The following is a 19,396-nucleotide window of genomic DNA, read 5'->3' as shown; positions in this document are numbered from 1 at the left end:
ATAATTTTGATGCTCCTTGCCATCGCATTCAGCATACGATATCGGGCCTGCCTGGATCTTGCAGCGATTCCACCTCTTTCAAAAATAGAAGCACTGGTGCTATTTGAGTTTCCGTTGACTTCCCAACGAATTTTCCAAATATCACGACGTGAAAGTTACTCGGGGTGCCCTTATCCTTTCAGGATTTTTTGTTAGGATTGTTCACGAATGATGTCAAAGTCTTTGGTTCCACTTCCAACTCCATAACTAAATCTTCGATTAACACTCCTTCTGCGAATCTAGCAAAACTCCTTTCTCTTTTTGATAACCGGTGATCGCCCTTTTTTGCATTTTAAACGACCTTCAATAAAGCGATCAACAGTATAAATTACTTAAATAATAAAATATAACTTCGTGATTATTTCATGGATTTGACTCAAATTTTGGAAAATAACTAACCTTGAAACAGTCATGTCATGATACAATTTTCATTTTTTGTGACGTATTTTTAGTGAAATATTGATATTTTACTATTCTGCAATAAAGCGATTGACATAGTTTTGTTTTATGCGAATCAATGCCACATATAAATTACTGAGCCTTCTACAAATGAAGATTATTTCTTTCTCGTTTCCTCCCTCATTCCAACAGGAAAGAGAGAAGCGCAACTGCTTGGGTAAGTTATTTTTTAATCACACTTTAGACCACACGCCCCCATGATCATTGAAAATCATTTCACATTACATAATCCTGCGTTCAGATAGGCGCATTGCGTTCCCCCTTCGGTCTTTGTGTTGTCACACGTTCACCTCCATTACTCTCTAGCTTAGCTTCCTAAGTATCTTCCCGGAGCGCTCACCTTAAGACTAAAATATGTCGTGGCATGCCATCGACACTCAAGCTAGGGGATAGCACTCCTGTAATCACCCCTCTTCCCCATTGCGATGTGCATTGTGCTTTAAGAGGTTTTACCCAAACCTCTTCGCCTATTTTGATTCTGGTTACTCCTTTCTCATTAGCTCTGGGAACATATCTGTTTGGGTTATCAATTCATAATTAAAAAATTGAGCTATGTGGCAATTTGTTCTCTCTGCCTCTGTCCGACTTTAGGGGCAATGCTCTACCAGGAAGTTGCTTCTTCAGGTGATAACCTTCCTCTCCCAGCTATTACTTTTACTGCCCGGTGATATCACTCTACTATTTCATTTCCTCCAAGTCTATAGGCTGCCCTCTTATGACTTTTTCCACATGATTATGTATATTTGAGGCAGGATCAATCGATTGACACTGAACACATTTCTTAACTAAATTCTGAATGCCTTCCCGTTTTATATGAAGATAAACTTTTGATACAAAATATAATGTTATTAAAAATGCTTTCACTTCATCATTCCTAGACAGCATATCAACGTCTTTTCTTCCTCAACTTACCTATCCGTGTTAGCGCATTTTACTTGTATTTTTCTCTGAAAGCATATATACTGCTTATATTTGCGAGTCAAATAGTGATATTAATTCTCCAAACACCCATAATCACCGCTCTACAATCACTCCCCAGCATCGTTTGTTCGTATTCCTCCACTCTTTTCCGCAGTACAGTTCACCCAACTGAGTACAGTGGCGAAATCGGTTCTTATTTCGATATCTCACAATTCCCATTTTATAGCTAACTTGATACCCTTAAGGACAGCATCTTATTCAGCCACGTTAAATATATTACAATCACTATTTTTCATCCACCATTTTGTATCTTCCGCCACCATGCCGCCAATCTCCTTTACCACGCCTGTTGCAATAGTACTAGCACGTTACCTCACCACTTCTCTACTCGTTTCAGGTATGTGCCAAGCTCCAACAACAGGACCCTTTTTTACCTCAGCTAGAATCTCCGACATCATTCTGATGGTTTAGCAATCGACCTTGCCCTCCCATTCTATTCCAATTGCTCTTCTGTTCACATAACTGCATGTCAATTGAAGCAATTCATCAATTGCACAGTGTCCTTACAATCTCCCACGGATAAAAAATACTCACATTTACTAATTCCTCCTCCAATCTCTGGAATCTCGTTGCCTTTTTTGCTTACAGCCCAGTGCCTTCGTCCATTGATTCTGGCGATTTTGCTGCTAGCCTAAATTCTTTTCAAATGTTGCAAAACTTCTTTTCTCGATATCGTCTTTATATCCAGCACTATATCATCGATGTATGAATCTGTGCCTCTTTCGTTTTGCTTCTATTTCTTTAACACCGTTTTTAAATCGTTGCCAAATCTTCAGTGCAACTATAAGTCCGAATCCTAACCTAATCCTAGGCAATATGTTTCCTTTTCATAACATTAGTTTCAGGTAGGCAGACTTAGGATCCACAATGGCGGTTCCCCCTACCAATTGTCTCCAATTTCTCATTTTTTAATCACAGACATATATTATTAACAGGAACTAAAGCAACACGCACATTGCTACCATAATTTGTACCTGTGCCCAGGTTAACTTCTAGATTAGCTAGATCACGGGAGGCATTTAAAAACAATACTAGAAAAGAGAGCATAACCAAACGCATCAATGTAACATTTATGAATGGTATTCCCTAAGAGATTATGCAGAAATGTATCATTTAAATCTATGACTGGTTCGTATAAACAATTTCGCTTCCATCGACGTACATACCTCCGATTCACTCGACAAGCATCACAAGCTCACTCTTTAATTTTTATCTAAATAGATGCCGTTAAACCCTCTACTCTAATAATTTTTTTAACATGCAGATTTTGGAATTTCCCCCATGTTTATTACTATTTAATTACTTCTCGGTTTTCCTTCTCACATAATATATATATATATATATATATATATATATATATATATATATATATATATATATATATATATATATATATAAGTGAACTAATTTAATAGTTTTAGAACAAATTTTGTCAGGTTTAAGTTTATGCAGAAAAAAGTTAATCTTTATGTTTTATGTAGCTATAGATTATATAGTTTAATATTTTTACGTCAAGTTTTGTAAGTAGTTAAATTGATTAAGACTTATAAACGATATTTTTCTGCTTCTCTGTGGATTTTTATGATCGTGTCTAGTTCTTCTCCTTCAATTAATCTGATTTGTATGAGGATGAGATTGTTTAATTCTTAGTTCTACCGTCGATTCCCCGCACTGACAAACTTATATGAGGTATTTATGATCATTTCACATTCAACACGATAAAGGATGAAAACTCTAGTTTTCGTAGTTGTTCAGTTAGTATTTCTGCTTCCTTTGCAAACTCTACCAAAGAAGGCTACGTTAGTACATACAATGCCAATACAAAGGCTACGTTAATAAATACAATGTCCAGGATTAAACCGTACTATATTTTCTAAAACTTTGTGGGTATTACTGCCTCCAATCAATAATTTCTGTATTGAATATTATTTAAATTCTCGATTGTGTAATATAAGCTTAAAACTATTTAACTATGAATATTTATTTGACAACGTACGGAACCACTGATTAACTTTGGGCTACTTTTTAAGGTAGGGATTATCTAGCGTCTCCCAACGTGTCTTCTGCATTGCAACCCATTACTTCATTCTAGAAAATTAGTCTTCTCATACACATAAGGCCTCCTTAATCTGAAGTTAGTTATCCGTCTACGCATTAATACTACTAATATGATAATGACATTTATCCTTAGACACATCTGTTTTAATTTGACTAAACATAACACGAAAGGATCTTCATGACTTGAGCGTTTCATAAAATGATATACGTTTGATGGCACCGTTCAGTCTCGTAAGACAAAGGACACTCCTTATAGCGGCAGCTGCACGTGTAATTGTGAGGAAGGATTGAGCAATCTCTAGTCACACTTTTGAGTCCAGTGGTGAGGGGAAGTCCAGTACGACAGGAAATAATGCCGAGATAAGCGGAGATCACATAGAGCACCTGGGTTCCCAAATGGTCACTCAGGTTCAACGTTGCTTAACTTCGGTGATCCAGCGGGAACCAGTGTGAGTCAATGTGATTATGCTGCATAAATGATATATATTACGTAATATATAAACACATATATGAATCAAAACAGTGATTTTACCACACCTTAGGTCCATCTGAATGCCAAATTAATGCAGTTACGAATTCTAATTATGAGGATTAATTACAGATTAATCAACACTGCGGTAAAATTACATACGAATCCACCCGAATATAAGTAATAACATTTAGAAATATTAAACTATATAATCTATAGCTAAATTTAGAAATAGTTTATAGTATTTTAAGGAAGAAAGATGTTTACTAGTAATTGTATGTTGAGCGTAGTAACAGAAAGGGTAGATATAAAACCTCGCCATGTTTTTCTCTATAGACGTGTTCATAAGTATTGCCGAGAAAACATTTCAATGAATAAGTGGTAAATTACTTATTTCAAGTCAATTCCTCGACTAAATGATCCGAGCAGCAAGCGGATAATGAACGCTTTCTATTTAAAGACCTTACAATGAAGAATTCGCCACAAATACTCGACGAAGCGATCTTCGAGACATTGATGAACATAAGGATATACCGGCCCACTGAATAGCGAGCATTATATATATATATATATATATATATATATATATATATATATATATATATATATATGTGTATATATATATATATATATATATATATATATATATATATATATATACGTCTCTGCGTGTGTAAAAAAGGAAGCAAAGAAATAGGTGAGCAGTGAAGAGGGGAAGTGAATCCGTGCTGTCAATTTCATTTCACACACCGGCCAGTTGAATCGAGTGACCAATTTAGGCATGCTCTTACGACCCGTATTGAGAGAAGCTACAATGAGACATAAGCCAGCAATTACGCAGCCCAACGTTAGAAACGTATAGGCGACCATTCATGCTATTCCATTTATAAAACTGAGGAATAATAGCACCAAACAGGAAAGCCATGTATATATATATATATATATATATATATATATATATATATATATTTTATATATATATATATATATTTATATATATATATATATATATATATATATATATATATATGCGTGAACATGTCTGTGAGAGAGAATGGGAATATATATATGGAGGTTTTGAGTCAATGAGGATATGAGTCGGAAGATCGAATCGAAATACAAGTGGAAGAGCTATATCTTGTAACCCGAGTGTTTATTACTTTAAGTGCAACATACCTACGGGTGTAATAAATGTCGGTTAATGAACTAATTATACACACACAGATATATATATATATATATATATATATATATATATATATATATATATATATACAGGGTGAACAGAAAGTCCTTGGACCATTTTTAGTTTTAAAATTAAATATTGTTAAAATCACTTTTTCTCCTTTCAAATAAAGAAAGTATTTAGTTTAAGTATTGATCTAATTATTTTCAACAAAAATATTAAAATAATTTTGTTTAAACTTTCAGAAAAATGAGCAAACGAGAGGCCATAATTCAGCTTCATTGTGCGGGAAGGACAAACTCAGATATTATTAAGCTCTTGAAAGTGGCTAAATCCACCGTGTACCATGTTGTGAACAGATCTAAGGAACTTGGCACACCTGAAGACCGTCCTAGGAGTGGAAGACCTCGCACTGCTCGAACAAAGAAGGTGATTAAAGCTGTCCGAGAGAGGGTAAAGAGGAACTCGAAGAGATCTGCCAAATAAATGGCTAAAGACATGAATGTGAGCGTGACCTCGATGAGAACCATCGTAAAAACGATCTCCAGTTGTCCCCCTACAAGATGAGAGAGAGACAGTACCTCACACCTGCCCAAAAGCGCAAGAGACTTGAAAGAGCAACGCTTCTTCTTTGAGAACTGAAGGCTGGCACGGCAGAGGGAGAGATCGTTTTTCTGATGAAAAACTCTTCACAATTGAAGCGACTGTTAACAATCAGAACGACAGAGTTAACGCAAAATCTTCGGCAGACATTGATGACTCCGTGAGAATAGTTTTCCGCCGACAAAAGCCGTCTTTCCTCATGGTGTGGGCTGCAGTCTCCAAATCTTGGAAGTCGCCTCTGATTTTCGTGGAGCAGGGGGTTAAGATCAACACAGATCGCTACATTATCGATATTTTGGTTCCATCATTTGAAGAGATGAAGAAACACTTCAAAGATCAGCCTTTCACCTCCCAATAAGATGGAGCACCATTCCACACCTCCAGAAAAACTCAGGACTGGTGCCAACGTCATTTTCTAAGATTCTGGAGTAAGTTGATGTGGCCTCCTGCATCGCCTGATTTGAATCCCATGGATTTTTCGGTATGGTTTTTGTTGGAGGCAAAGGTCTGTTCTGTTGCTCATCCAAGTGTTGATGCTTCGAAGACATCTCTTCTAAGTGAATGGGCATAAATATCCCAGGAAACGCTGCGTGTCTCGGTTGGTAACTTCAGACAGAAAACTGAACGTCTAATCGAAAGGAAGGGACATCACATTGAAAATAAATAATTTGAATTTATTCTTGGTTTCCTAACTTATAATTTTCATTCATGTTTAATTTATATTTTTGTAATTTTCTATTAATAAACCACTTTTGAATTGGTCCAAGGACTTTCTGTTCACCCTGTATATATATTGAATTTTGTGTACTTTGTGTACAGAAAGTTGTTAGATGAGGTAAGTCATTGGTAGCGTCGGTTTCAAGGAGTTGAGTATTGGTTGAAGAGAGTTTGATATGGATATCTTAAACGGTCCTAATTCTCGGGCTTGAAACCGACGGTACCATTGACCTATCTCATCTAAGAACTTTCTGTACACAAGATACAAAATATTAATACGTTCTTATTTTTAGTATTTTCCTTTTAATTGAGCACTCTGATGGATTTCTTTTTCCAGAATAACTACTCATTTAAATATATATATATATATATATATATATATATATATATATATATATATATGTGTGTGTGTGTGTGTGTGTGTGTGTGTGGGTGGGTGGGTGTGTTCGTGCGTGTGTGTGTTTGTGTGTGTGTATTGTTTATAAAAAATTAGATTTATAAATTATCAATCATTTCAACAGAAAAACACAAACAAAATCAATTGTTTGTTTTTTAATGTTGATACTTATAAAAAATTATAATTATTAATCTTTATAATCAATATTAATGAAGTTGTAGAAGAAATATACGTATTGAGCTTATAATATATCTACCTATTTTAAGTAAGATTATTGTAAAATATTGGCACGTTAAAATATCGTTCGGTCTTTAGACTCCAGGTCTAATTCCATCTATAAAATTAATATATATATATATATATATTTATATATATATATATATATATATATATATATATATATATATATATATATATATATATATATATATATACACAACCACACACACACACATATACATATATATATATATATATATATATATATATATATATATATATATATATATATATATATACCTATTTATTTACTCACATAAAATTAATATACCCAAAGTATAGATTTATGCGTAAACTTTAAGTAATTACTTCAAAAGTGGTCAATACGTAGGTAGAGCTAGTTGGTAATATATGAAATATATATGGCAAGTAAGCTACACTGAATATTCCGCGTTTCATCCACTCAAAGATTCTTCAGGCTTATGCACGAATTCTGTGGTTGTTTACCTTTTTATATGCTCCTCTTCTATTGAGATTTTAGTTAGCCAATCTGCTTTCTAGTATCCACCACACCCTTCCTATCAGTCAATGGGCATGCATATATCAGAGAAAGGATCTGTTCTAAAACAAGGTTAATGTTTTTTTTAGTTTATGTATAAATATATATACATATATGTGTGCATACATATATGCACATATATATATATATATACATATATATATACATATATGTGTGATCGTTTACGTATATTCATGTTTATTTAATTCATTTATTTGTTTATTTTATATTGTTTTTGTTAGTTTTAAAACTATATTGTACCGCTATCCTAGAGTAAATTTTATCTTGTGAACATAGTTATTTGCTATTTCTCTTCTACAGTTTAATAGATGTTGGGGTTCTTTAAAGTACAGGATAGCAAATTTTTCATGAAGGCGTAATCTACATGGGTCGTCTAGGTCACTACACGTGGTAGCTTGTCTTATTATTTTCCATTCTACGACCGGCGAAAGTCTGCTTTCTTTGAGTTCCCAGTATTTATTCGCTAGTGTTGTTTTATATGATGGTTTTTTTTTGTTGAATGTACATTTGTGGTCATAGTATCGGGTTTTGAAATCTAAGGAAGTCATATCTACGTAATATTTTTTGTTAATCAGGTTTTCTGTCGCAAATATTGTTGCCTGATAAACTACGCTTTTGATTAGACATTTATTTTGAACTGGGCAAAGTGTTTGGTGTCTACAGTTGCATTTATCTTGTTTGTTATTAGCATTTTTATTTATAGTATGGTTGTTCTTGTTCGGGATTGGTTTATTATTATTATTATTATTATTATTATTATTATTATTATTATTATTATTATTATTATTATTATTATTATTCGCCAGTAGTCGAATATATATATATATATATATGTATATATATATATATATATATATATATATATTTGTATATTGAGGCATCATTTTTCATTAAAAAAATATTATTAAATTCAACAGAGACACTTTGCATTATGACGTTCTTTTTAATTTTTCGATTTTCCGTATAATCTTTTTGCATTAAAATAAAAATTTGTATAAAAGTTGCATAACTTTTGCTGTCAAGAGAGCACTCGATTCGTCCCCGAATCATCACCAGTTGTTGAAGTAAAAGTTCGAAGAATCGAAAATTTGAATTAAAAATGGAGACTAAGATGTGCAGTAAACGGCGATAAGTTAAAGTATATAGAGTCAATGAAAGTCGATTAAAAATTTGAGTATTAATATCTGCGAGTTTATTGACACCGGTAACAGTCTCTCCAATATCAACTCCGCAAGACATTTTAGAACGTTACTGCTCTTCTCAAATGCAATATCATTGATATTGCCTTAAATGGTTGTAATATATGGCGCTTAAATAATTTTTTTATTCATTAATATTATTTTCATTTAGTATAATTTTTATGTTTTCAACGAGGACCTTCCTAAGTTTTGAGGGGGGGCAACCATACGTTTATCAAATGTTTATATATAGAACTAGTATTACTGAGATGCATGATTATTCGACAGGACAACGTTGTTGTTGTTGTTGTTGTATGCCAAATGTATGTATTATTTTCCGAGTTATATCCCCCATAGAGCATTTACATTTGTAAACTACATCGGTTTGTTCAAACGTTTTTATAGCCGGTAGGGAGTTTTTTTCTAACGACTAAGTTTTGTGTTCTAAACTTCTTGTAGTAGATAATAAATTTGGTTTTAGAATCACTGTCAAAAGGCATTCTGTAGTAAAGTGTCATTTGATTTTGATAAAATATATTAATTGAGTTTGCATTGTAGTGTTGGCTAATATTATTATTAGGTTTTCCAAGGAATTGTAGCATTCTTTTTATTTGTTCATCAACAATGTCATAAGGGAAACCGTCATTGATCAATACTTTTTATTCCAATTAGTAATGATTTGTTGGATGATATTATTTTAGAGCGATTCAATAAATCGATGTATATTTTTAATCGATGTATAATCGATTCTATATATTTAAACTTATCGCCGTTTATTGTATATTTTAGTTTCCGCATTTAATTCTCATTTTCGCTCATTCGTACTTTTACTGAAACACCTAATGATGATTCGTGGACGAATCAAAAGTGATCGAGACTGCAATAATTATTGATATTTTATTAATATGTTTGAGTGTGATACAAAAAAGATTCCATTTAACAATATTTGTTTGACTATATATGCATACACACATACACACACATACACACACATACACCCCCACCCACATATTTATATATATATATACACACACACGATTTGCGTTCCAAACATATATATATATATATATATATATATATATATGTTGAATATGAAAATTAGTGCCTACACATATGCAAATATGTTTCAGTGACCACAGGGAGATATTCTTGGCCTGATTATATGATTTCCCCCGGCAAGGTGGTCAATGAACCATATTTGCATATTTGTAGCCACTAGTTTTCATATGCAACATATTCTTATTGCTCTGTCTAAACATTGAGCACTCCCTGGTAGACACATTGCGTTTTTTTTTTGGTTTAAATAATTAAACAATACTACCAATAATATATATATATATATATATATTATTGTGTATATTTAGGCAGCATTTTCTCATTTAGACAAATATTATTGAATAGCACGGAATTATTCTGTTTTACAATTTTCTTTTTTTATCTTCTCCAATCCCCGATTAGTCCTTTTTGTGTTTTTCTCGGAATTGTATATGTTGGATCCATAATCGCGAGCGCTTTCGACAGAAGTACTTCTATCATCCTCAGGCATATTGTAGAAATAAATGTAGGGATAGTTTTTTTAATTTACTTATATATATATATATATATATATATATATATATATATATATATATATATATATATATATATATATATATATAATTTTTCCCTAGCCACGTGGTAATTTGTTACAAGTTAAGTGGGACGACATTTTTTTTTACATATATTAAACACATTTATATATACAAACACATATATAAATTATCAAACATTTATCCCAAACATTTCAATATGTTCCGGCTGCACTCATAATTAATATTATTTATTTGAGGCTTCTTTGTTTTAATGTACAATGCTTCGAGTATTCTTAGCCTATTTACATTTCTCTCACTCTGCAATACTCTTTTATTTTCTACCATAAATCTTCGAATTTCTGAATGTTGGCAGCCATATCCCTTCAAATGTTGTGATATGGAGATAGAGTCAGAGAGGTGGAGAGTCAATCTTCGCGACAATATGTTAGTTTTTTAAGATTGACTATGTAATTCATATGTCGCACCTTTCGGCTTATGTTTTAATAAACTTTTAAAATGCATTTGCATATTTAGTTTCAAAGTGTAGACTTCGATTAAAATCAGATGTTCATTTTTATCGGAGCCGTTTTCGAGTTAATACGAACTCACATACACAGGTTCCTTTTGTATACGAAATTATCCATCTATCACGAAGTAATCAAATACGTAAATTACATGAATAATAATTAAAATAGTAGAACAAACTACACAACATTATACAACATGCCAATTAAAGGAAGAAAATGTTTTAGAATTAAAATAGGTATAACATAATAATGAGAATAAACAGAGTGGCATTAAAATAAATGAAGAAGCATCTAATATTGACAATAATCTAAAGAATAAGAGCATTTTACGCAAAAAAGTTTGGTTTAATCCACCTTTTAGCGAAAATATTCAAAATAGTATCCCTTATATATTGTGCGAAACAATTGAAAAGAACTTCCCCCTGAGAAAAAAGTAAGCAAAATAATTAATAAGAACACAGTTAAAATTCCATTCCCAACCGCTGCAAATATAGGCAATACTAAGTGCTTATAATTGAAAATAACAAAATAGAGATTCATAATAGGATTGAATCGGGTTAAAACAATTTGGAGATAAGATGTAACCGTATAATACTTAAGGAATGCCCACTTGATGTTAATAGCTAGATTTCTAAAAATGTGTACAAATGTGAAGTTTACTAGGGTAATAGTAAAAATATACAAAGGAGGATGGGCTGTTTTATTTTTGTACAGATACAGAGACCATGTTGCATCTATAAAATTTGTCTTGAAAATGAACAAAATGATGATGACGATAATGATATAAATGTGGACAAAAGAAAAAATTAATATAAGAAACATGATACGGACACAATTGCATTAAATATAAAAAAATATGTTTTAATATGTCAACCTTAGATAAAGATAGAAAGTAAAACTGTCTGTGCTTACCTGACGAATGTATCATAGTCTATCTAAGGAGGAAATCTTAAACACAGCTGTATACATAGAAATAAAACCTGATTGAAATAAATTTAGAAAGAAAAAATTACATAATAAACTGAGGGTAAAATGTAAGTGTATAAAGAGAATTTTCAAATTACATACTAAGCTGTTTTAAATATTGCAAGAAATAAATTATTGGGAGATCTTCAATTTTACATAAGAAATAAAATATAGAAATAGAAGTAATTTGAATTTGATTACTCCTAACAGATGTTAAAATTAAATGGAAAACAATCTAACATTAAATAACTGCAAAATATTGAGACAAGCTCAGATAGAGTAAAATTAATTTAATCGATTGTGAAAATTTGACAATTAATTAGAAATTAAACTGGGAACAGCATAAATATTTTGATGTTGGCATTATTAGTTTAAAATAAAAAAGATAGTGCTTAGTAAAGACTAGATTTAAGATATTGCGCATGAATGCCTGAAAAACATGGTTATTTTCCTTACAACATAGATATTTTAATAATTCTATTTAAGAGGGACATAAAAGAAATTAAAATAAAATACTTCTATATAAATAAACATTAAAACGATAATTTTAAAATTAAATTATTGGCATAATGAGTATGTGATGTCGACAAATTTTAATTAATATCTTTTTGAATAAGCCGTTTAATTACACTTCCTTATTAAAGACTTAAAATATTAATCAAAGTCAATTATAAGATCGTAGATGTCAACAAACTAATACAAAACTATCGCACATTGAAGAAGATTAGTTGAGATACATTAATATTATGATTAAAAATCAAGACATTGCATGCAAATGTAATGTGCACAAACTGCAGCACATGATCTGAGGTGTGCTATAGGCCTATTACCCTTACACATTCTCGATAACCGTACATTCCTATATTTTCCCGGTGAGAGTTCTATTCTAAAACGGATGAGAATCAATGGAAGTTGTAAAATCTTTTCTCTCTATTAAATTCCTACTAGTCATGCTCCCACTTAGCAACGCTGAGAACGCGTCTACAAGCAACAGTAGACATACATGCCGGTTTGGAATCGTAAATGGCTATTACAGCAATTTTTTCTTTTTTTTTTCTAATCTTTTCGCTTCTCTCCCATAAAAAAACAACAAGAATTACGCCCGGTTAATATTATATTTTTGCCTTTCTGCTTTTTTTTTTCTTTAACGTACAACGCAAACTGCGTTCATACTCGGATTTTACTTCCGGTTTTGACAACTCGAACCGCGGAATCTGATTATGAGCTTCATTTTTAGTACTTACCATTAAAACTTACTATTAAATAAACAAATAATTTCTTAGTTATCATTTATTATTCGAATGCAACGATACCGTGATATTACTTACATTTTACTTAAACAACAAAAACAAAAAATAAATAAAGAAATAAACGCACTAAACGTCCGATTAAGATAAGATTGTTTTTTTTTCGCATTTCTTTCTTCCGTAAGATGCATACTGCGAGACTAATAAGTTTATACTTCCGGTTTTGACGACTCTAACCGAGGAATGTATCTATGAGCTTCATTTATTACAGCTTTCAACTAGACACTTTTTTAAAACTAACATCACATATTTTACAAATTAATGTACGCAACCATATCGTGAAATTACGAGCATTACACTTGAAAACTAAAAACAAAAACAAAAATTAATAATATTCCAATGCAACGAGTTCGTTAAATTACTTGCATTACATTTGAAAATCAAAAACAAAATAATACCATAAACTGTGCGACTACTTGGTTCTTACTTCCGGTTTAGATGACTCTAAACCACAATTCTAACTATGCGCGTTCACTATTTCATTTTATTATTTACATATTTAGATCGTGTAATTACTTATATTCAAATGGAAAAACAGAAACACAATAAAGAACCAGATAAAGTTCCGATTAAGATCAGAATATTACTTTTTCTTTGCTAAAGAATTCTGTTTGTGTTTAAATTAACATTGATGAATGCTTCTACTTCATTAACGATATTACATTTGCTACATCTGCGTTTCCCACAACTTCGCGAAAGTTAGTTCAAACATGAAAAAAATACTCTGACACTGTTTTAAATAGTTTTTAACTTATTTACCCAAACTTAGCATATTCAGTAGAGGCCGCGATCAAATACAGACATAAACACTGTGTTCTCCGAGATGATTAAACATTTTACATTAAATAAAAACACTAAATATCAGACCATTATGTACTGCAAGGGTACCACTTCTTAAATTTCCGTTTTTATTCTTTGTGGGAGGCGATTCGTGTACTAAGAATATAAGAAACATGCATTTTCACTTTTTATTAGACTTTTCCATTACAGCAAATTGAACTACAACAACGAGTGGCAGTGTAAAGCTCGTTAGTAAATAAAACAAATCACTCATCAATCATTAATTAAATAAAAAATACAGAGATTTAGTGAAATTCAAGATATGGATGTGATTAAAATATAATATGGGGCCAATTATAAATTCCAACGGGAAATAATTAAAAAAAAAATACATTTAAGCGGTGTGTCATATTGGTGCCGTGACAAGGATTGATCCGGTGAAAATAAGAAAAAATGAGTAGGAAATTCTAGACAAACCTATAACGGTCAAAATCATTGTTGCAACGTTAACTGAAGACCAGGAAACATCTGTGGAGAGTAGAAAAATTCTACGGACACAACATATATTTTTTCACAATCACGAAATTTTGGTCACCATTGGTTACCGTCACACAGAATTCTCTCCACGTAAACAGGATAATATACGTGTTGGATGAATGTTTAACCTGCTATAGTTGACGTCGTTTACGAAAGATTTCGCTACTTCATATCGTGTCAAACTAAGCGTTTAAGTAATTTTATTTGGAGATTTAGTTATTTTTCTCTTTCCTCGGTCATCGGTAAAGACTCTTAAATATGACTGGTATTTTAGAGTGGAAAAATAGTTAACGCTTGTTAAGCTATCATTATGCATGTATTGTGTTATTAGTTGAGAAATAGTTGATGTATTTAAACAGTCGTGTATTTAAAAATAAATTATTTTCTATAATTAAAAAAAATAAGTGTGGGTCGTATTTTAAAACAAACGAGGTTGAAATTGTCGTATTATGTTGTTATATGGTTGATTCCTTAAAATACCTGAAACGGACGTTGTTCTGCTTTTATAATGCACCCACTTGAAGACATGGAGCCAATTTTTTTTTAGATGTTTTGTAATCAGGTAAAATTTTGACCAACGAAAGTGTGCTCATCACATAGTTGAAATTAAAATTAAATGTAATATCGCATATAAATAGACTATTGATGAGATAATTACAAATTGAAGAATTTAAGCGAGAATACAGTTAATTTAGATAAAAAGAAATACATCAATTAGACGATTACTTGAAAAAGTGAAACTGTTAGTATTGATTGCCGTTTGAATTGATGTTTTGTGACAGATGAATTTAACGATAGAAAGAAAACAATAAAGAAAATAATATTTTATGATTTTTTATTTACCAAAAAAGTAGGCAATAAAAGCCTAATGTGCATACTTTGAAATTTGAAAGAAAGAAAGCAGAGAAAGAGAGAGAGAGGGGGGAGATAGATAGACATAGTGTCGTGGGTTTCGATGGGCGAACAGGGGTATAAACCGCTGCACCAAGTAGTTGCGCAGGTCAGATCTCTCTTTGACTCTGTCAATCACACAGTGCGGCGACTGGCAAGCAGCCTGGTTTTCGGGGATTGCGATTATTTAGGTTTTTGGCAAATTCTGCTGTGTTTTGAAGTCTGGTTTCAGAGTTCTTACTGGACTTTAAATAAGAATTAATTACAGATAAATGGCTGGGCGGTTTCCGTAGGTTTATTAATTTAAAAAAAAATGGTTTCGGACTCTACGCAGATTGAAAACCCTACACGTTGCCAACCAGCCATACTACCGAAGCAGTGGTGGACGGTTAAGGATCTGGAGTAAGGCAATCCGCCAGAATGAGCCGGGTCGGACAAGGGTTCTGTTCCATCTCACACCATGATGAGGAAGTGTTGGATTCAGGATACTTGCGTTGTCGATACTTCTGGTGTTGGTTAGACAACGCACGAATAGCTCTAGAGCGGTGATATGTAGCCAAGCAGGCGTACAAGACAAGAAGAAACCTTGGGCATTATAAATGAAGGAAAATCAACCAAGGTCAAAACATTAGAGTAGTGGCTGATATGACGTAGGATGTTACACGGATTTATGTGAAGTTATACCCAAACATTTGAACCCAGAATACCACATACACTCTGCTTGTCTTTAGGTGAAAAGTTCTCGATGAATCTCTGAATAAGGGGTAATTTTGAAATCTCTAGATTATGATTTGACAGTCAATGTGGGAAAATAAAAGAGGACTGGTAAGTCTTAGAAAAATAGATAACAAAAATGCTCATAACGGATATTGAGCTGATCATCCTAATGTACCAATGAAACTCGTATGAATAAAAGGAGCACTGAGAATTGAAAAGGGTGACCTCCTTAATAAAACCAGTGAGAGTATAAGCACGCAATCACACAAGGTTATTACCTTAGTGAGTTATTAGAACTGGTAGGAAATTGATCGGAGAGACTCAAGCAGGAATTGATAAGCTCGATGAAACTAGGTTACATTTATCTAGTACTTAAGGATGTAGAAAAATACACCGCATATAAAACTTTTCGAAGGATGAGTTGCGGTTATTACGACATCGGTTAATACATACGACGTAATTTTATAGGGAGGTCGAAAGAGTTGAAAAACAGAACAAAAAAGGCTGTGATTAAAATAATAGACACATTCTTAAGAACTCTCGGAATTATATATTAATACCAGCATTGGTAGGTCTCGTTGCTAGAAAGTGGAGGATTGGGAGTATGACAAATGGAGCGATTTTTTTATATTTGTCCAGTATGAAAAAATACATAACGTATCCTGAAAAATAGAGACAGTGTGGTTGACGAAATCAAGTATAAAGGAATATAAAGCGTGTCCTGCGCAGTAAATCCGGAAATATTAAGGGAAGGAGTATCCAATGAAAGTCCTGTATAAAGGAAAATTGAAAATATCCTGTAAAGTAGAAACAATATCGTTGACGAAACCCAGTATTCTGCAAATTAGAGAGGAAAGTTTTCAGAGAAGTACCGTTAAAAGAAGCATATGAACAAATAAGAGACGTGTCCTGCAAAATAGATACGGAAATATCCATAGAAGTGTTGATACCGTTTCGGTACGGTAGAAACGGAATTAAATGTCTAAACGTTTCCAGTACTGTAGAGACTGGAGTATTCAAAGAGATGTTAAAACGGCTCCAGTACGGTAGAGACTGTAGTATCTACAGCAATGCATCCGATACGGTTTAGACTGTCCTATCCAATGCTTCTGATAAGGTGGAGACTGACGTATTCAACAAAATGTAGAAACGTCTCAGGTACGGTAAAGATGAAGCTTCCGAAGAGATGTTTAAAATCCTCTGGTACAGTAGAGACGGGAGCATCCAAAGAAATGTCGACACTTCTCCGGTACGGTAGAGACGGGCATATCCAACGAAATATCGAAACTTCCCCGGTATGGTTGAGACGAAAGTATCCAAAGAAGAAGTAACTAAACTACAAATAAAAATTACAAGCGTCTGGAAAGTGCGAGGCTTGGGGTTATGAAAAATCGAGGAAGCGTTAATAGAATAATTGCCCCATTACAAATCTTGAGGAAATATTAAACGTCTTCGTTAATGTAGAGATGATGCCCCCCCCCCAAAAAAAAGGAGAGAATAGTTTCAAAAATATGTCCTGCGAGTAAGATGTGTTGATCCGGCAAACTCCAACGGAGCAGTCCTGAAGTGTGTTGACTGAATATACATGAGGGAGGATATTTGATTGATCCATAACAAAGCAATGTGACAAAAGGGCAAGAAAGTGTGAGATAGTCAAGCTCTCCAAAATGAGGGTAATTCTTGCCTCGGCAAAATTGCCTGAGCATGCCCGTTGGCATTACTCGCTCAGGGTGCCTCAGACGGCAAAAATAAATTTGCCCCAACCGAAAACCTGGTGGCAAGGCCTGGAAGGGTTGACCTCCTGAGTTATACCCAGGTAGGGTACCTCAATCCGACACGCACTGGGCCGGCTCCTGGCCCCGCAACTGCCAGTCTGAGTGTCAAGTACGGATTCTTGACGAGTACGTTCCACCAAGTCTCGAAACACCGTTCATTAAGCACATATAAAGGTGTGGTTTAACACCCTGGAGTTAAGACACTTAGCAGTGCAAGAGATGCTAGAAAAGAAGTTGCTAACACCATCTGACTGTTTAAGACTCTGCTAGTCCGGAGAAGAAGACCTGGGATGTGGACAAATGTCCTCGAAGGTTGGACCGCAGTGGACATTATTAAACCACGTTTAAGTGAGTCCCGACCCATGTGGACACATCCTAGCGGGGTTGCACGCACGTTACTGAGTAGAGCTTGAACGTATTGATCAAAGATTCGATTTTGCAAAAATGTTCGAAGGAAAATTCGATAATGTATATAGTAAATTTGAAAGAATTGCAGACGATGTTTAAAAGTAATGATGTTAAAGGAGCGTGTGTCATCTTTCATAGGGTAATAGTAGGGGCACAGATAAATAAGCATGGAAAACGTTCTGAATGCTGGCGGCGGTGTGGTGTGTGAGAAAACGAGTGAGACGATTTGAGAGTACCGATAGCAAGCGTGACTCTCTTCAAAATCCATCGAAAGCTGAGATGACCTAAACCAGATTAGATGCCAAATCGATGCCGCCCAAGTAGAAGGAAGACCCTTAAGGACTAAGATCCAGGAGATGAACTAGTGAAACAGATACACTTGATTTTCATATTTTTTAATGAGTGTTTTAGGAGGGGAAACCGAGAGACTGCCTGTGTGAATTTAGACTTCAGATAAGACCATGGAATAAGGATAGATAATTGAAAAGAATGACTAATTAAAATAAAGAAAAAGCGAATATTCGCCTCTAGATAGGTTAATTACATGTGTGTTTTTGCCGGACAATAAACGAGAAGTACGGCTATGTAAAAAAAAAGAGAACAAGATAGAAAAAAATGTAAACTTTGTAAGAGACAACGGTCCAAAGGAACGTGATTTGGAAAGCAAAAATATATATCAACTAATTGCATGTTATTTTGGAGAGAACAACTATATTATATAAACTTTTTGAGACACTATTATTGGACTACACCTTTAACCTTAGATCAAACTCGACATAGACTGACAATGAGAAAATCATTTTAAAAATATTAAGTAAAAGGCGAGTAATCTCCGTTAAATAGAACTGAACTTTCGCTTCTAAAAAAGGCTATACAATATATATAACTCTCTCTCAAATTGATATATAACTTTTCAATAATAAGTGCATGTTGCATGGACTTTGTATTTATTTGCAGGTGGACAGGTTGTACCACAAGGTAACGATGTTGAACGATGAAGTATCGCTGGACCTAATGAGATACGAGACCGA

Source organism: Euprymna scolopes, chromosome 14, assembly GCF_053919585.1.
Source record: "Euprymna scolopes isolate OS-2025 chromosome 14, ASM5391958v1, whole genome shotgun sequence".
NCBI classification, from domain to species: Eukaryota; Metazoa; Mollusca; class Cephalopoda; order Sepiida; family Sepiolidae; genus Euprymna; species Euprymna scolopes.
The sequence above is the reverse complement of the archived record's forward strand: the minus strand, read 5'-3'. Positions refer to the sequence as shown.